This window comes from Macaca thibetana, chromosome 5 (assembly GCF_024542745.1).
Source record: "Macaca thibetana thibetana isolate TM-01 chromosome 5, ASM2454274v1, whole genome shotgun sequence".
Classification (NCBI taxonomy): domain Eukaryota; kingdom Metazoa; phylum Chordata; class Mammalia; order Primates; family Cercopithecidae; genus Macaca; species Macaca thibetana.
The window spans coordinates 145267621-145288474 of record NC_065582.1 but is presented as its reverse complement, the minus strand read 5'-3'; the positions used below and the strand labels follow the sequence as shown (position 1 = coordinate 145288474).

Here is a 20854-nt window from a genome sequence, read left to right as displayed (position 1 = left end):
AATTTACGTGGTGGAAAGGGGTTCAAAGAGGGGACCAGTGCCGTGGCTCATGCCTGTAATCTCACTTTGGAAGGCCAAGGTGCATGGATCGCTTGAGCCCAGGAGTTTGAGACCACCCTGGGCAACATGGTGAAACCCCCATCTCTACAAAAAAAATAAAGGAATTAGTTGGGTGTGGTGGTGTGTGCCTGTCGTCTCAGCTCAGGAAGCTGAAGTTGGAGGATTGCGTGAGCCCGGGAGGTCAAGGCTACAGTGAGTTGTGATTATGCCATTGCACTGCAGCCTGGATGACAGAGCAAGATGCTGTCTCATTAAAAAAAAAAAAAAAAAAAAAAAAGAATTAAAAAATTTTTTTAAAAAAGGGGGCTGGGTGCAGTGTCTCACGCCTGTAATCCCAGCACTTTGGGAGGCTGAAGTGGTCAGATCACGAGGTCAGGAGTTAGAGAACAGCGTGGCTAACATGGTGAAACCCCGTCTCTACTAAAGATACAAAAAAATGAGCTGGGCATGGTAGTGCATGCCTATAATCCCAGCTACTCCAGAGGCTGAGGCAGGAGAATCATTTGAACCCAGGAGGTGGAAGTTGCAGTGAGCCGAGATCGTGCCATTGTACTCCAGCCTGGGCAACAGGGCGAAACTCCATCTCAAAAAAAAAAAAAAAAACAACAACAAAAAAACAAAACGGAGGAGGGCAACATCCTTGCATGAGTTTCTCCAGAAAACTTTATTAATTAACTTGGTGATTTGTTCAGGTTCCTTACTGAGCATCTCCTGTACACTAGGCACTTTGCTTGATGCTTCATGATTAAGGTAGTGTTCCTATACTTTGTAGTTTACACCTGCTGGAGGAAAGGAAGTAACAAGAAAACATTTTTAAAATTATTAAATAAACTTGAGCATTAATTTTATTAGTTTCCCCTCTGTAATTAACAAATTTAAAGAAAATATTGTTTAATGCTTAGTTATATCTTTTTTAGGTGATTAAGTAGGGTCTTCATAGTAATTTTATTTTTTAAGGTCTTTAATCAGGAAACTGGTATCTAACTAAAACAATGTTTCCATGGGAAAATCACATCCTACAGAAATATTTTTGACTTCAATGCTTTCCTCAAGAATAAAACCTGTCAGAAGTGTGAAAACTGCCTGTACTTAGCAGAGCAATTTGTTATGTGAACCAGTATTGGTAAATGTCCCTAAATGGCGCCACTGGGTTTCTTTGGCCTGAGATATAATAATCTCCTAGAATTTTATGTTCTATAAAATACAGAAAAAATACCATGGTCTATTATTTATTTATTTTTTTGAGATAGCGTCTTACTCTGGCACCCTGGCTGGAGGGCAGTGGCACAATCTTGGCTTACTGCAACCTCCACCTCTTGGTTTAAGCGATTCTCCTGCCTCAGCCTCCCAAGTAGCCAAGACTACAGGCACACACCACCACGCCCAGCTAATTTTTGTATTTTTAGTAGAGATGTGGTTTTGCCACGTTGGCCAACCCGAACTCGAACTCCTGACCTCAGGTGATCCACCCACCTCTGCCTCTCCAAAGTGCTGGGATTATAGGTATAAGCCACTGTACCTGGCCCATGGTCTGTTATTGATAATATAGCAGACCTATTTCTATGGTGACTAAATATAACAGAAATTAATGATGTTCTTAAAAACTTTTAAAATGATACTGGATATGAATATGTGGCAGAATAAGAAGTTTGGTCTTAAGTCTTTGATTGTGATTGTTCACAGATTCTTTTCCTTCATGTTCGATTTTACTTCTCTTTCATAGTGTGGAGATCTCTTTCCCTTGGTGTTGCATTTGTAGGTATGAACGACATGAACCCCTCTTCCCAACATTTTACTGTGAAAAGTCAAAGATGCCATGTATTGCTAGGGATTTTTAATTCAGCTTCTGTCTCGAGTAGAAATTAATTTACTAGGAGAAGATGTAGAAATCCTGGTGTTTATTTTTTTTTTTTGAGACGGAGTCTTGCTCTGTCACCCAGGCTGGAGTGCAGTGGCCGGATCTCAGCTCACTGCAAGCTCCGCCTCCCGGGTTTACGCCGTTCTCCTGCCTCAGCCTCCCGAGTAGCTGGGACTACAGGCGCCCGCCACCTCGCCCGGCTAGTTTTTTTGTATTTTTTAGTAGAGACGGGGTTTCACCGTGTTAGCCGGGATCGTCTCTCGATCTCCTGGCCTCGTGATCCGCCTGTCTCGGCCCCCCAAAGTGCTGGGATTACAGGCTTGAGCCACCGCGCCCGGCCGAAATCCTGGTTTTATAGTCATCAATGAAAAGTGAAATTTGCTTGTGTTTCGGTGAAAAATGAAAACCAAAAAGCTTCTTTATAATTTAAATCTATTAGCAATGTTTTAAGCAAAGATCTAATTAATGTATTTTTAAAAATATTGGTATTTGTCTTAGTTTCCTTGTCCAATCCTCTTTCTTATTGTCCTGTTTCTGAGTTTCTGTAAAGAAAGACTTAAAAACTTAGGGCATGCTTTCTCTCCAATCGGTCATTTTTTTTCCCTTTGGTAAAGACACCATTGTGCCTTGGTTTTAATGTGAGGAAAAATGAAGGTGGGAGTGGAATTTGCATTAAGTATTTGGAGTTTTTCTTCCTCCCCACCCTCAACATCTAAAATATGCATGAGATTTGGAAAACAAATTAGAAATAGGATCTTTCACAGATATTTTAAAAATGCATTTCTAAATGGTAGGGAGTTCTGATGTCTGAATAGTGCCATTTCATTTAGGAGCTTAGGTTGCAAAGTTGTATCTAATACTCGTTTTCTTTTTCTTGGTTTTTATTTTAACTTCTTAAAGATTGAAAGTCTTTTTAAGAAATTGATATTAAACATCCACTTTGCTAATATAAAGTAGTTTGCTAGTATAAACTAATAATGGTATAAGCAATTTTAATTTTATAGGTTTTTGCTGCTGCTGTTTGTTTTTGATGTGGGATATCTGCTAAGGAAATAGAGAGTAATTAGACTCAGAAATGGTTTTACTTCTTTGTCTCTCTCTGTCCCTAAACTCTTGTGTTAGTGGGAACATGGAGACCACAAGAGCTGTGATTCTTTCTCTTAGACATTAATTTTAAAATAGCCTGGGTGTGGTAGCTCATGTCTGTAATCCCAGCAATTTGGGAGGCTGAGGTGGGCAGATCGCTTGAGCTCAGGAGTTCAAGACCAGTCTGGGCAACATGGGGAAACCGCATCTCTACCAAAGATACAAAAATTAGCCAGGCATGGTGGTGTGCACCTGTAGTTTCAGCTACTTGGGAGGCTGAGGCAGGAGGATTACTTGAACCTGGGAGGTTGAGGCTGCAGTGAGCCATGATCATGTTACTGCCTTCCAGTCTGGGCAACAGAGCCAGACCCTGTCTCAAAAATAAATAAATTAAAAAAATAAAAGATAAAAAAGGACAGATGGACTGGTACAAACCATCAAAGACATATTTTACAAAAGACACAAGTTTGGCCACTTAGCGTCAGCGTCTATTCTTGCCCACTTTTGTATGCATGCTTAGCACATTCCCCAGCACACACATTGCTCAAATATGTATTCGTGGAGCAAATGGATGAAGGAATTAATTGGGTGTATAACCAACTAGTTAACCAACTAGCTGATTTCACGATAGTTGAGAACTCATCTGTGTGGGTTACCATTGTGGATTGAAATGACCTGCATTTTCAAACAGGTACTCTCTCTTCATTTTGGTTGATTGTGTTGACAAAGAAAAACTCTGTAACACTCAGAAATCTAAATATAGCTCCACGCAGATGCACACTTGTTATAAGAATGCAGTATGGAAATTAACTATGGATTGAATTTTAATCATTTAAACTGCACACATCTCCTACCCCTTCCTCCCTCTATTGTATCACATGTAATTATATTATTATACATCAATCATTTAACTGGGGTAAACAATAATTTCTGGAAAACTAAGATGTTTAATTTGAAGAAAAGAATTGCTAAGTAAATGAAAGGGAAACATACAAATGTACTGGGTGATTCTTTTGTGTAGCTGTTTGTTTAGCAATTCAGGAAGTGACTTAAACTTTGCCTGCCAATATTAGATGCTAGATTGTTATCAAAGGAAGGGTCCTATCATTTTTCATATGTGTTTAGTTAGAGATTTGTTTAAATGGAAACATAAGCTAGCAAGCAATGGTTTCACTTTTGGGAAATGATTTCCCTCGTAAAAGCTTCATGTCTCATGCTCTAAGGTAAAGAGAAAAAAAAATCATATTGGATGTTTTTTTTCTTTCTGCTCTGGGAAGTGCATCAAATGTAACCAACACAGTGAATTCAGACCACCTGTGAGATTCAAAATTGCTTTTCCTGAATCATTGTTGAATTAAATAAAAACATTTGATTATGGTACTTAAAGCAAATCAAGGAATATTCAGATGAATCAGTGGATAAACACATTTAATAGTAGTATGGACTTTGCTCTTATTGCAGATGGATTATTATCCAATGAAACCATTCTTCTTTCATGTTGTAAATCTTTCCAGATTTCAGGAAGCCAGGGCAGCTGTATTTTTTTAAACCTTCACATGTGATCCAAAAGTACCATTTCTTAGGAGAAACGAAGATCTGTTAATTTACAGTATTTGTAAGCAACGGCTAAACTCTTTTCTGTAAACATCGGAAATACACCTGGTGAAGGAAAGCTCTTCTGCCAGATAAAATGGAATGTTCTCAGTTAACCAAGGGAGCAGCTTGGATGAGAGAGGCCCATGGAACAAGTGCTGCTGAGCGTCTGATTCCAGTCTGTGAAGGATGTGAGGGAATTTGCCTGGCCTCAGGGCTAGAGAACTGTTAATATAAGCAACTCAGCAATTTCTGTCTATATTGCTCACTTTGTCTTGATGTCTTGAGGAATATGCTAACTTAAAACTCATAGACTCAAGGAAAGGCAAGCTGGCTAGACTTAACTCAAACTGAATCATAGAAGAGGCTACATCTGTCAGAGAAAACTCTGTGATCATGGACAGTGCAGATATTCCTATCTGGATGGGTATTGTCGGCGGGACTGAAGGGAGCTGAAATGTGTGCAAGAGATGGCTCAGAGATTGAAGAGCGCTTCCAATTTCTGTGACTCTGAATGGTTCCAAAAATGTAGAGATTCATTTGGTTTGAGTTTATGTTCTGGCAGGTAGTCTTTGTACAAAATTCTATTTTTGCTACTCCTAAACAGCTTTTTGGTGACTTTTCAGTCATGTTACATATGACTGAAATATATGTATGTGTGTATATGTGTGTGTGTGTGTGTGTGTGTGTGTGTGTATAGTACAGGGCATAGAATAAGTTTATTAATGTTTCATTGAGAACGTAAGACTGAAATACAACTACAGAATGTTGAGGAAAATCAATATTAATATATGAGTTTGATCTTAAGGGTAGGTCAGTGGACCTTGAACTATTTGGTTGGTGTCAGGCCGTGCCTGTGGTGTCTCTTCATTGGCCAGCACAATGGCGTCTTTGTCTGGGAATCTCTATTCTCTACCTCTCATTAGGGTGGTCAACATATCACAGCGGCCTTTCCCTTCCCAAATAACTGTGAGAACAAAAGTGCCAACACAAGCATAAGCCCTTGCCAAGTACAACAGCATGAGGTTCCATCAGGCCTAAAGAGGGGCATCCTGAGAACCCTCAGTGCCCTCTGAATTGGTCATCACAGCAATGGGATTTTCAGTCTTGCTCAACATTGGGGATTTGAATAGCTCTTAGGATAATCTCTTCTCTAGTGGTTAAGGATATAGTCCCCATAAAAGAAATCTGCTTGTGGGTAATATTTTGCCAAAATCTGACCATCCACAGTCTGATGTGATGACCAGGCCACCAGACTGAGATTAAAGAGCTGAGCTATTTATTGACAAAGGCACCAACTTCTTCTAGCTCAGCATCTTGCTCAATAACCACTGTGTGCTTTTGTAGGCGCATGAAGAGAATATTCAACATTTTCCCATTTTTTTTTTTTTTTTTTTTTTTTTTGAGATGGAGTCTCACTCTGTCACCCAGGCTGGAGTGCAGTGGCACAACCTCGGCTCACTGTAACCTCCACCTCCCAGGTTCAAGGAATTCTCCTGCCTCAGCCTCCTGAGTGGCTGGAACTACAGGCGCGCACTGCCATGCCTGGCTAATTTTTGTATTTTTAGTAGAGACAGAGTTTCACCGTGTTGTCCAGGATGGTCTTGATCTCCTGACCTCATGATATACCCACCTCAGCCTCCCAAAGTGCTGGGATTACAGGTGTGAACCACTGTACCTGACACCCATTCTTTATTAAACTTATAGGAAGCCTATTTATATCTCAAGCCTCTGACTGACAACAGTTGATTGTCTGTGAAAGGTGAACTTTTACCATTCTATGTTCCCAAGCTTTACTTAGGCAGAAAGCCATTGCCATCTTCTGAGACGAACTCCTGTAATGTAACCATAAAGCAGGAAGGATCATAGGCACCTGTGGAATTGTCCTCAAATTTTTTGGCAATGAAAATCGCAACTGAAGCACTGCTAATATTTTCAAGAAAAACAGTAAAAATGGATTGTTACAATTAGTTCCTCCAATTAAGTATTCAAGAAAAGCATAGAAGTATGTGAAGGTTTCCTTATCTGTTTATCCAGTGACCTGTATCTTTCCACGATACTTTCAAATGGAATTTATTTAGCCTAAAAATGGAAATTAATTTTGCACTGATGGCCTGAGATTAGAGTTTCTGTGCATTCTGGAGATGAGGGTAGCTACTGACCTTTCTATCTTGCTTTATTATCTGTTGGTCTTGGCAGTACCTTTCTCTTCCAGGATGCATTCCCAGAACGGTTCAGTGAAACAAATGCTCTTTGGAGGACTTTGGCTCTTTGTGGCTGAGATAAATATATATCAACTTAAAGTGGGTTTTATTTTCCTCTGTGAATGAGTTCCTAGAGAATTGCAATTGTGGAAAGAACTGAAAGCTCAAATATAACAGAATGAAGTTTCCCTAAAGAATTACAGTTTGAAGCCTCAGTACATTGAGTAATTGTGCTACAATAGGTACTTCTGGTCAAAGGGTTTGAGGGTTGCTGTCAGTCTATTTTCAAAACTGAAGATGAGGAGAATGATTCTCAACTGCAGGTTCAATGGGAACATCGTGGGGAGAAAAGTCTATTCTGCTAGTCATTGGTTTTTGAAGCACAGATGGGGCCTGTGAGATTTGGGTGGCATGATGACGGGAGGGGAGTAAGGGGTGATGCAGCGGGGTATAGGGGGTTTAGACTCACCTTCCTAGTTGTGTTGCAGTGTTGAAACCTCTGAGTCTATTAGTGTCCTACAGAAGTGTTTGTTGAAATAGATCAAAGACTAAATTTCTAACCATTAGGGAAGAGAAAGGCATTCTCAGAGATTCACAAATATACGTAGTTAATGGAACCATAACTTTTAGAAGTCAGTGTTCATAGGACAGATGGGAATAGCTGGAATGAAGTGAGCTTTGAATGCTGATTGCTTTATTTTTATACTAGCTAATGAGTGAATGTGCCACACATCCTCTAACCTTTCTGGAATGGTGAACAAATGGACAGATGTGCTGAGTAAGTGTTGGAAGACGACTACATGAACCCTTAGGCAATTAGAAGGAATTTAAAGAAATAAACCATGTATTTACGATTAAACCAGGAAAAGCCTGTATATAAATCCAATTGGTAACACTTTATATAAAGATCAATGATAAAAATCCTTAATATTTTTCATGATCTTTCGAAGTTTCTTTGAAGGTGGTAAGTGGCCTCAGAAATTTGAATTATCATGAAAGGAAAAGGAAGAGTGACTTAAGGATGTGTATGTGTGTGATTCCAAGTTAAAGATTCTGGCACAGATCAGTGTCATGGAGACATTAGAGACGAATTTGAAGGTTAAATTTATTCATTGGGCCAGGTGTGCTGACTCATGCCTGTCTGTAACTCCTGCACTTTGGGAGGCTGAGGCGGGTGGATCACTTGAGCCCAGGAGTTTGACACCAACCTGGGCAACAAAAAATGGTGAAACCCTGTCTCTACGCAAAATATAAAAAATTAGCTGGGCATAGTAGCGTGTGCCTGTAGTCCTAGTTACTTGGGAGGCTTATGTGGGAAAATCACCTGAGCCCAGGAGGTTGAGGCTGCAGTGAGCTGAGATGGCCGCTAACTGTACCACTCCAGCCTGAGTGATAGAGTGAGACCCTGTCTCAACAATGAACAAACAGTGCTTCCAAAACCCAACAACAAATAAATTTATTCATTGCGTTTCAAGAGGAACGAGTGTTTTGAGAAAAGACTATGAGGACTTTTGGCAAGTTGAGTTAAATACTGATATCTGCTTCTTTAACAGGATCACCATTCTTGTCTATATCTGGAAAGAAGACAAACCTTGGGCAGCAAAATGCTGTTTTTATTATTAATGCAGTGATGTCAATCCAAACTAGATGACTATGATTCATGGAATCTTCAAGGAAAACCAAGTACTCTTTTTTAATAAAGTAATGGAGCTGGGAATTGCACATCTGCTCTTAAAAATCTGTTTTTCATAATACAGAACATATGTTAATCGTCACATCTTTTATTAAACTGAAGGAGAATTCTTGTTGAGTAGATTAATTCTGGATCCTGAAAATGCGGGACCATGGAGACGAGCATATCGAGACAAATGTCTGTCTGTCTTACCAACTTACCTCTAGAACAGTGATTTTCACACTGCTGGATGTGACCCTTACAAGGGTAATGAAATCAAGCTAGTGGGTTGGGAGTAGCATTTTTTTTGTTGTTGTTTTTGAGACAGGGTCTCCCTCTGTCGCCCAGGCTGGAGTGCAGTGGCGTGATTTCCGCTGACTGCAACCTCTGCCTCCTGGGTTCAAGAGATTCTCCTGCCTCAGCCTGCCGAGTAGCTGGGATTACAGGCATGCCGCACCATGCCCAGCTAATTTTTGTATTTTTAGTAGAGACAGGGTTTTGCCATGTCTGCCAGGCTGGTCTCAAACTCCTGACTTCAGGTGATCTGCCTGCCTTGGCCTCCCAAAGTGCTGTGATTACAGGAGTGAGCCACCACGCCCAGCCTGAGAGTAGCATTTTAAAAAAATGAAATGGAGTAAAAAATGCAGAGTACATTGAATGTAGGAGGTTTTGGGAGCTTTTGCATTATTGTTTTCTCTTGTGTGTCTACACAGAGGTGTCTACAGTCATGATGTAGGAGGTACCTTTCCTGTATTTCTTCTAGAGCTCCAGCTTTAGGTTCGCTTTAGGTTGGCTAGACCAGCAAAATCCCACCCCTAATTGGAGAGGTCAGGCCGACTGGTTGAGACTAGGGTGATGTCTGATAGAGAGGGCTCGAAGACTCAAACACAGCTTTTGAGTCTCTGATTCTGCAGTTACATTATACCTGCAGGTTCAGCTGCCTGAGCTTGTCTGTTTCCTCACAGATATTTATCATAGTGCTCTCTCCTTGACCTGCACTGACCCAAGAATCAGAAGCAGTATGTCAGTGCTTAAGGAAGCATAATTCATTAATTCTTTTTTTTTTTTTTAAGATTTTTTTGGTAACAGTTTTATTGAGAAATAATTCATATACCACACAATTTATCAATTTAAAGTGTGCAAATCATGCTTTTCAGTATATTCACAGAACTGTGCAGCCATCACCCACATCAATTTTAGATTATTTTTATGACTTCAGAAGGAGACCTTGTAGCCTTTAGTTATCATTTCCCAACCTTTTCTTTCTTGGGTGGAGGTTGCAGCCTCAGCGGATGCCTTGAGAGAAAAGATGAACTTCGGCATCTGTAGGCTGATATGGTGATCTCCACACTTTATTTATTAACTCTTCAGTAAAAAAGTTTTTGAGCATGTACCCCCAATTTACGTAGATAGAAGTACATTTGTTAACTTCTATTTCAGGCTTTAAAAAAAAGAAAAAACATCTGTAAATGATATATGCCACTGTACTAATATAATATTATATTATCAAACACACAGAGTTCAGCACTTAGTAAAAAAAAAAGCTGGTATTTGCTCCACACGCCCCTGTGACTCAGCCTCTGTGGGCCTCCCTCCCATTTTGATGGCCTTCAGTTAGCATGTGCAGGCCCAGTTTGGTCTGGGCTCAGCTGACCCCTGGACCTCTCTCTCATCCCCTGGTACCCTCCCAACCCAGTCCTTGCTCTCTGGCCTTGCAGAACTCCAGACAGTGCTCCCAGATGCTGGCTTTTCTCTCCTGATACCACCCCACTATCTTGACTTTCTCTCTACGTGGAATGTTCTCCCTGTCCCCGTCTTTCTGGCTAACTTGGTCTAATTCACACAGCATATGCCCAGGTTTACCTCTTCTGCTAGTTTTCTTTACTCTCTGAAGCCCAGGTAGATGGACCTACCTCCTTTTCCCCTTAACAGCTATACCTGTTTATTTTAACAATATATTTATTTGTTTGTATCCAATTTTAGGCCCCAGGGATTGGACTTGTACATTGCTTATATTTTCTCCCCCACCTTCTCTCTCTCTTACTTTCTTATTACAGCAGTGTTGACAAGTATATTCTCCCATATACATGAATCTTTGCACTTTCCCGCATGTCTTCCTAGGGATAGATTCCTAGAATGTCGATGCCACTTTTTGGTCATAGTTTTAAAAAATCCAGAAAAATGGGTTGAGACTAGATTGTGAAGTGACTCGAATCTCAGATCTCCAAACATTAAAGCTTACTGATTGGGCACTAATCACATGAGTGTGCTAGAGCTGCTGAAACAAACTACCACCAAGTGGGTAGCTGGAACAACAGGATTTATCATCTCAGCAGTTCTGGAGGCTGGAAGTCCAAAAGCAGAGTGTTGGCAGGGTTTGTTCCTTCCAAGGACTGTGGGGAAGGATCTATGCCAGGCCTCTCGGCCTTCTTCATGTTCACCTGACATTTTCCCCGTATGCCTGCCTGTGTCCCCAGATTCCCCCTTTATGATGGTACCAGTCACATTGGATTAGAGGCCCACCTTACTCCAGTGTGACCTCATTGTAGCCTAACTAATTACATCTGTAATGACCCCATTACAGATAAGGTCACATTCTGAAGGTACTGGGGGTTACGACTTCATATGAGTTTGCGGAGTGGCACACAATTCAATCCATGACATTGATTGACACAAAATTGAAGTTACATATTATTAGGGAGATTTGCTACATTTATAATGTCGAATCTTCCTAATTAGGAACAAGATATATTTCTCTTTTTAAGATTTATTTATATTTATTTTATTAAGTCAATTTTATAGATTTATTGAGTTTGGGGCCTTAGAAAGAATATTTGTAAAATGGGATCAGACCAGGAAGAGTATGGTTAAGCCACATTAGAGAAGTAAGAGAATGGAATGGGGTGACTGGCATGTAGTTGGCACTCCATGAGTGTCTGTGGAGTAAATTTACTGCATGAGTAGAGGGAATCAAAGGTAAAGAACATTTAATTTTGCAACATAAAAGTTGTAGGAGATGATGGCCAGGTGTGGTGGCTCACGCCTGTAATCCCAGCACTTTAGGAGGCTGAGGCGGGCGGATCACTTGAGGTCAGGAGTTCAAGACGAGCCTGGCCAATGTGGTGAAATCCCATCTGTACTGAAAATACAAAAATTAACTGGGTTTCAGTGGTGGGCACCTGTAGTCCCAGCTACTCTGGAGGCTGAGGCAGGAGAATTGCTTGAACCAGGGAGGCAGAAGTTGCAGTGAGCTGAGATCATACCACTTCACTCTAACCTGGGCCATAGAGCAAGACTCTCTCTCTCTCTCTCAAAAAAAAAAAAAAAAAAAAAAAAAAAGTTGTAGGGGATGTTGCTGTACAGTTTGGGTACTTACATATTTGAATTTGTCTAAGATTGTCCTTTATCAGGACAGATTTTCTCAATTTGATAATTCCCTTTGTGTGTATGAGTCATCATAGAGAAAGTATAGAAGCTGAAATACTCTTACGAGAAAAAGAATGCATAAAATAAACTCATTACTACCAAGATCTCCTTTTCCTTCTTTAGTCTTTAGAAATACAGATGATTGAAAATTTACATTACGTGGAAAAAATAAGAAACACCCTAAAAAGGTAATTATTTTATTTTTATTTATTTATTTTTTGAGATGGAGTTTCACTCTTGTTGCCCAGATTGGAGTGCAATGGCACGATTTCGGCTCACCGCAACCTCCGCCTCCCGGATTCAAGCTATTCTCCTGCCTCAGCCTCCTGAGTAGCTGAGATTACAGGCATGTGCCACCACGCCCGGCTAATTTTTTTTTGTATTTTTAGTAGAAATGGGTTTTCTCCATGTTGGTCAGGCTGGTCTCGAACTCCTGACCTCAGGTACTCTGCCCGCCTCGGCCTCCCAAAGTGCTAGATTACAGGCGTGAGCCACAGTGCCCAGCCTGAAAGGGTAATTCTTTTAAAACACTTTTATTTTTATGGTTGAAAGAAGGCTCACAGATCCCCCGTCCTGCTATACTCTGTTGCATTTCCAATTCTTGAGAGTCTTTTCCTCCCCCAGGGCCTCTCCTCTCTCTCTTCTCCCCCATTGAGTGCTGGTTCAGGAATATTTGAGGATTGGCCTACTGTGCAAACACTCAGCATTGCGTCTTTCATCTCAAATCCTACAACTGAAAGCAGAAACATTTTACGTTTGAAAGAATGGGAAACCTTTGCAGTTCACAGATCTGCAGTTCCTGGTTTCAAACACTTGCCTTGATGTTTGTTACCTCATTATAGTCCTCAGTTAAAACCTCTACCTTCAGGGTAGCACTGTGAGCACTGTGTGTTCAATTATTGCATTCTTTCCTTTTCTTTCATCTTTTTTATTCTGCACAAAATTTCATCCCTTTAGCTAAGCTCCCACCTGCCGCATCTTCTTACCTTTTTTCCAGATATCTCCATGCTGGGAAGCCTCTGCCAGTTGGACTTGTTTCTCAGGGGAGGCTTCATTCACCACTTTGCCTCCTCATAAGCCCTAGGCACGCTTTCTGGATAAATTCTTTCTTCTTTTCTTTTCAGGATCAAACAACTCAGCCCCCGCTTGGCTCTTCCCCTAGGCTCCAGCTCTAGTCCGTAGAGCCTCTCCCCACTGCCTTCCAATACAGAAAGAATTGACAAAAAGGCAAAAGCATGTTTTGCTACTATGGCAACCATGCCCAGCCACATCTTTCCCTTTTGAAGTTCCTTCGTTATTTTATTTATGTAAAGTTGTCGAATAAAGCTGAGCTTCATGCTTTTAACCATTTCCAGCCCTCGTTTGAAGACTTGGCCTTATTTCCTTTCACAAGCCTTTATTATAGCTGTTTGGTACATGAATTTCTTCATCACGGATACCTAGAATATTTTCCATCAATGGCCCCTAGAGCACTTCATCGTCTCTGGATGTACAAGTCCCTGTGTGAGAGGTGGTGCCTCAGCTTGTCATGCACTCCCAGTTTGAAAATATCGTTTGTCAGATTTGTGGGTGATGAATTGGCTGTAAATCTGAAATAGGGTGGTATCTTTAAAAGTGTGGACTTACATGTGATAACTCACTTTGGGATATGAAGTGAAATGTCTCTACTCCTAACAATGGTTGACTTACAAACAGCTTTCAGGAATTGCTTTGATTCGTATTATTAGTATGAATGAAGTTATTCAGAAGATATAGGGCAACACATAATTGTGTACAGGGGATGGAGAGAAGGACACAGATCTCTTCTAATGACATGATTAGGGAATTTGAGGTCACTTCTTTGGGGTGTCCACTGAAGCGAGAATTGTAATGTCTTTATACGGACAGAGTAGATTAATAGACACTGGAGACTACAAAAGGTGGGCGGGTGGGAGGGGGTGAGGGTTGAAAAATTACCTATTAGGTACAACGTTTACTGTTCCAGTGATGGGTACACTAAAAGCCTAGACTTCACTGCTATGCAGTATATGCATGTTACAAACCTGTACTTGTATACCCTAAATATATAAAAATAAGAAATTTAAAAGAAAGAATCTTATAACACTTTTAAGGTCATGTCATAGGATTCTCAAGTCCCTTTTATGACTTTTACTCCAAGTAGACTTTTCACTCTTCTTTAAATATCTCCAGGGTCTGAGATGATCCCCCTTTTTCAGGGATCACATTTCATCTTTGGCTGTCTCCTAGTAAGATAACTTTTTCTGAGTGAGCCTGTCTTTCTAAGGTCTGTCATTGCGTTAGCTTATTCCTGGGTTTTCAACCATTTAAATTCCTCAGGCAGTATGCAGACATTTGCACTTGTTTTTATGCAGCTGGAAGAAACAGGGGAAAGGAATGATGTGTCCAGGCAAAGCCATGGCAGCATACATCCAAGTAATGCTGAGATGAAATGGTGACTTGTTGACTCACTCAACAGACATTTACTTATATATGTGGGGCATAGTGCTGGATGCTGAGTACTTACGGATAGTTGGTGTTTTCTGGCTTGAAGAACTTCCTTCCAGGGAAGGAAGTATGTATAATATATATTAGATGCTCACTCTATAACCCTCCCCAATTCCATTCTGTTTCCCTATTTAGAAGCAACCACTAGCCTAAATTTGGTTTTTGTCATTCCCATTCATGCTTTTATATTTTTACTACATATATATGTATCCATAAACTATATATAAAATTATTTTGCATGTTTTTGAACTTTATAGAAATTACACACTGATTATGTAATCCTGCAACCTGCTTTCTATGCCTCTGAGATTTACCCATGTAATTCTCGTTTATAATTTTTCCTACAAGTTTTATTGTGTGAAAATAATATTATATATTCATGTCATCACCTGTTAAACACTTAGGGTGTTTCAATATTTCACTGTTGTAAACCTTGTAGATTGAGCAATCTTGCATGTCTTCTTGTGCAAGAGTTTCTCTAGGTGTATCTGTATCATTGTTGAGTCAAATGATTTGTGTTATCTTTAGTTTTGCTAGATTTTGGTCAGTTGCTCTTCAAAGTGATTATGCCAACTTATCCTTCTACCCGTGCTATATTTGAGTTTCAATTCCCTGCATCCTCATCAACACTGGGCTTTGCTGTATTTTTTGATAACTGCCTTTATGATATTCTCATAGCTCCCTGAACTTTGCCTTCTCATCATACTTGTTTAATGCCCTTGCCAGTCTGTAGACTCTAAGAGGCAGGGATGGTGCCTGTTTGTTCACCATTCCACTCTCAGGAGTTTCTGAAATCCAGCACCTCCTTCCTTTCTTCTACACTGCAAGGCCAGTTTCACATGCCAAATCTTCTGCAAAGCCTTCCTCCATCCCTCAAAATCAGATGGCTCTTCCTTTTTGGGGGACCTCTGTTGTTAATAGCAGTTTTTGTGCCTCTTTAATGTTCACCATGTCTTATATCTAAATGTGTACTTTTCTGTTGCCCTCAATAGAATAGCTGGTTCTCGAGGGTGGAGAAGATTTTCCTCATCTTTGCAGCATCCACGGTACCGGTGCCATGTATGTTTTAGGTGCTTGATAAATATTTGAGTGAATACTTCAGTGCCTGCTATGTTCTGGGAAATCATTCACACCCCTCTTACTTGATGATACTTAATGCTGTTGCTGACACAAAGGATATGTACCTAATGTAGGTTGTTTATCGGTGGCCAGGTGGTGCTCTAGAAGGACTGCAGCAAACAAGAGGACTTTTCACCCCACACCTGCCCCAGTGCTGGGATTATTCAATCTCTTCATCTTTGTCAGTGGGTAATTAGGGAAAAAATGGTAATTATGAGATACTGTATATATAGATACACATGCACATATACAGTTGACCCTTGAACAATGCAGGAGTTATGGGCACTGACCGCCACCTAGTCAAAAACCTGTGTATAACTGTTGACTCTGCCCAAACTTAACTACTAGAAGCCCACTGTTGACCAGAAGCCTTACTGATAACAGAGTCAGTTAACATATATTTTGTATGTTATGTGTATTATGTACTGTATTCTCACAATAAGCTAAGAGGAAATATATTTACTGTCCATTAAGTAACAGTGGATCATCATAAAGTCTTCATCCTCATCGCCTTCATATTGAGTAGGCTGAGGAGGAAGAGGAGGGGTTGGTCTTGTTGTTTCAGGGGTGGCAGAGGCAGAAGAAAATTGACACGTAACTGGACTTGTGAAGTTCAAACCTGTGTTATTCAGTGTCAACTGCATATATGTATTTCTTTTGTGAGATTTCTGTTTATATCCTTTGCTCTCTTTTGGGATAATTGTCTTGCTTGTATAACCTCTTTCTACATTAAAGGTATTAATACTCTCTTATTTCGCTAGCTTATTTGTTATCTAAAGCTTGTTTCTTTGGATGGATCTCCAGCCTGAATGCCTCCATTCAACTCATTTCTCTGAAAGGAATAGTCTTCCTTTTTCCACCCTTCTGTTCCTCTTCCATCTCCTTCCCCTCTTCTACCCTTCTCTCCTTGCCCTGCCGCCTCCAGCATTCTTACCCTGGTCAACACCAACTTATCCTTCCTATCTAAGTTTAAATATCACTGCTTTGGAGAAGCCTATCTGGTCCTCCCTTCCTACTTCATGTCAATCAATCTCCCTGTGCCCTGTTATTCTCTTTCAATGCCCCCCCCCCACCACCACATTATTCTTCCCATAACTGCCTTCATGCTCCCTTCATGGCTCTCACCATCATTAGCAGTTACATGCACATGTAATGTTTTTATCCACTGCTATAATGTAAATCTCTTCCAGGACTGGGATAAAATCTGGTAAATAAGGGAGTGGGTAAATTAAACAGCCAAGTCATTCTTTTTGATCACTGTTTTATTAAACTAAAATGATTTCTATTTCATTAGTTGGTAAAGAAATTGTTTAAAGACTTCCACTTGCACTCTGAAAAGATTTTATGTTTGCTAATGGAAATTAATAAAAATGGAGTGTTTTTCAAATGGGTGGATGATGGGGGTGGGAGAGAAGGAGAGAGAGAATGTGCATCTGGGAGCAAAACAACTGCATATTTGAGAGTAGGTGTGGCCAGCTGTTCGTTCTATGCTGGAGGATGCCGCACCCCTCCTGCTGTGTTTCCCCAAGTAAGCTCTGGAAGAAATCTGTAGCATTCAAACAGTCCCCTGAGTATGTGTCACAAGTAGTGTATCTAGTGGCAGTGCACATTTCACAGCTATTGCTAAAAGATAAAGCAGAGACGCAAGCTATGCAGGGCACGTCAACATTCATTGCAAGCTATTTTCTAGAAAGCACTTGTGAATCTGATCTGATTATTAGGCTGTTTTCAATGCATGCTAGGTATGGTTTAAGGGCAATCCCATGCTCAGTGGTGAGAAGATGGGAGATCGAAATCCTGACCTTCTCTGATTCTGCATTAAATGCTTTGATGGCACAGAAAATGTATACCTGAGGGTTTTACAGCTGTGCTTGTGTGCGTGTGTGTGTGTGGTCAGATTTCATGAAAACATGCTTCTTTGACTGATTAGTTGGGGTTATTGACATGAATACCATAGATACAGCCATAAAATGTACTGTATTTCTCTATGGGTTTGACTATTATAAATATTTATGTGTAGTTTAGAATGCAATTTTTCCAGATTAAAAGGAAAACAATAGCAGATCGTTCTGAAAGATGAAGAAAGGGAGGCTGCTATCAATTATAGTGTTTAAAAGTATGGCTTTAGATAAAAGGATGATGTGTTATTTAATGTATCAAACAATATTGTGAACAAATTCTGGTTGATCACATCTGGGTGTGTTCCCCTTAACTGTAAAAGGAGAGGGGTGAGCCAGGAGTGATTAGTTTGGAAACGGTCCAGGGGCAGAGAGGGTGGGGCTGAATTGTATAGAGTGGGGAGAGACACTGCTCAGCTTGGCTTTTACAACTCGGAATGGGTATTTGAAGAGGACACTGCTTTTATCCTGCTGGGTGCAAGGTCAGCTGCAGATGCTCTTTCATTGTTTCTTTCTAATCAACTTCTAAGAATGTGGCTTAAATGTTCAGCTATTTCCAGGTGGTTGGCATCATTTATTGAGTCATCTGCTAGAGTTATTTCATACACTGCCTAAAATGACTCAAAAAAAAAAAAAAAAACACAGCTATACTGCAAACATGCTGATGAGGACCTCTGCATTTAGTTGCTTCGACTCAGCACACAAATTAATTTAATGTTCTGAGTTTGGTGACTTACTCAGATCCTAAATTGCTACTGCTGTGGTTAGTCTGTAATGTCAGGAGTCTTGTTAATCATGGTAGTTATTAACCTGTTGTTAAAGAAAGACTCTTCGACCTCAGACAAGATATACAACGGTGGTACCTTCTGACTTGATACTAACGCATAACAAATCTCTTGTTCCTTTAAAATAACTAGTAAAATTACTTATCTGGTTAGTGAATTTGCATTTCAACATTCTTTTATTTCCAATTTTGTTTAACTCCTGGATGTGAGACACACTGTTTTGTTTGTTTGTATTGTTTGTTTGTTTTTGCCTGCATGAGTCCTTGTAATACCAGTGAAACAGGTAGATCATTATCTTTGATGGCAATAGTGAGTTTGTCAATGAGATGATTTGGCCTATTGAGGTTGTAAAACTTATGACTCCATAGCTGCATGAGCTTTAATGGCCATTTTCCAGAAACATGGCTAGGTTTATATTTCTCACACAGCTTAAATTTTAGGTTTATGTCAATTTATGTTTTTGGCCTCAACCTGGATAGTTTTATTTGCATCTTTGTTGCAAATTTTCTCATTTTTCTTATTACGTTTGATTTTTTGGGTATATGTGCATGTGTGTGATATTTTCATGCCCAAAAGAGCAACTGCAGATTCCCTGGGTACACCAAGTAACATGCCTTGTCTTAAGCAACTAATTAGACAAAATTGCTTTTTTATCAGACTCGTCTAGATTTAAAACAATACTGTATGCCCTTGACCATCTTCTTTGACCAGTGGTACAGTTTTGACAGAGACACTAACGCAGAGGGAGGGAGGAGATGCTGCCTTTGTCAATGGGCTGCTGCTTTATAACAAACCATCTGCTCTAGTTATTAGGTTGGTGCAAAATAATTGCGCTTTTTAGCATTACTTTCAATGGAAAAACATAGTGGCTGAAAACAATGACAGCATTTATGTCGCTCACAGACCTGCAATTTGGTCGGAGTTCTGCAGGGCTAGCTTGTCTCTGTTCCACTCAGTGTCAGCTGGGTCAGTTCAGAGGTTTGGGGCTAGAATCATCTGAAGCTTGTTTGCTCACATGTCTGGTGGTCGATGCTACAGGTCAGCGGAGAGTCAACCACCATACCTACACGTAGCCTCTCCATGTGGCCCGGGCTCCCTCACAGTATGAGGGCTGGGTTTCAAGGCGCAAGGACAATATTCTCTTCCTATGTAAGAAGGAGAGTACATCCAGCAGTCTCTGTCACAGAGGTTAAGACCATCAGAGCTTGAGGGCACAAAGGGAAATTCTACTTGGAACATGGCATATTAAACCTGAAAATTCAGAATTTATACTTTGGTTAGATACAGAGAAAATGCATGTGTGCTCTCTATAGTAGATGTAACAAATCTCTTGAGTTTATTAGATACATAGCTCTCAATTTAGACAAGTTTTCTGAAATATATACCTTAATTTCTCAATTGGCAATTCATTTTATCTGCTTTCACATTCTTACTGACATTATTCTGCTTGTAATAAATGTGATTATCTTGTTGAATAGGTATAGGCAATTTATTTTCTGGAGGCCTATGGAAAGAGACCTAGAGGAGAATTATGGATTGATATTTTTATATAACCTAGGGAAATTATGTGGATTTTAACTGGGTCCATTATACCATTGGTTTGAGAGGTGATGTGATATTAATAAGGAACTAACTTTTTTTTTTTAGCATTTTGTCTGTTCTAGGCACTGTTTTAAGTACTTTACATAAATTGCTCATTTAATCCTCCGAATAGTACTGAAGCAAGTAGTTTTATTATTTTTATTTTACAAGTGAACAAACAGTGGCCCAGGGAGGCTAAGTAGCTTAGCCCAAATCAAAGAGTCACTCAACGCTGGGGCTGAGTTAGAACATAGGCAGTTGCGCAGTTTGGCTCTGGAGGCCACATCCCTGACCAAGGTGAAGGTAGGCTTTGGACAAAGTCGTGGCCTTTGACTTTCATTTCTTTTAAGAAATCACATGATGCTGCATTTGTGAACAGTTACACAAATCCATTCAAAAAACATTTGCAAATCATCTGACTGGAGATTTTAAAAAAACCTTAAAATATCATCTTTGCCTTCAAAGACTTTATTATTTAGTAAAGGTAAAATAAGAACATAACTAGACTATAAGGCAAATAATGGATAAATAGATGAGGAACTATGAAATGGGAAACTTCAGGGAAGGGCAAAAAAGAGAAAGATATTTTGAAAATAGGAGGCAATTAATAAATATGTTGATAACGAAAATAGTATAATTGGATTGTTTGTAACACAAAGAAAGGATAAATGATTGAGATGATGGATACCCCATTTACCCTGATGTAATTATTATGCATCGTATGCTTGTATCAAAATATCTCATGTACCTCATACACCTGCTATGTACTCACAAAATTTTTAAAAAAATGGATGCATAGTGTCTTACTTGATGAAAGGAAGAACTTGTAGCAAGCCAGTCTCCTTCTTTTGCACATTAATCTTGCTTCCAATTTGCTACTATAAAATGATTAAAATGAGGGACTTGTAAAAAAAAAACAAATATGTTGAAACTAAATCAAAGTTTGAACAGATCTTGAGAGGTACCTAGTAATCCAATAGGGGTAGAATGGTACTTATCACGTATGTGCAGGAAACACCACATAGTTCAGTTTGGGTTTGGGCAAGGAGAGAGTGGGAGCCAAGGCT

General features: G+C 39.9%; 1 protein-coding gene and 1 long non-coding RNA gene across 17 annotated transcripts in view; both read left to right on the top strand.

The window, feature by feature from the left end:
* The window catches only part of LOC126955047 (uncharacterized), a 31235-nt gene extending 19454 nt beyond the window's left edge, over positions 1-11781 (top strand). Inside the window, exon 2 of the long non-coding RNA XR_007725792.1 lies at positions 8355-11781. This is a non-coding gene — a long non-coding RNA (uncharacterized LOC126955047). The remainder of the gene's footprint in view (positions 1-8354) is intronic.
* LIMCH1 (LIM and calponin homology domains 1) overlaps positions 1-20854 on the top strand; it is a 344225-nt gene that overhangs the window by 81138 nt on the left and 242233 nt on the right. The window lies entirely within an intron of this gene.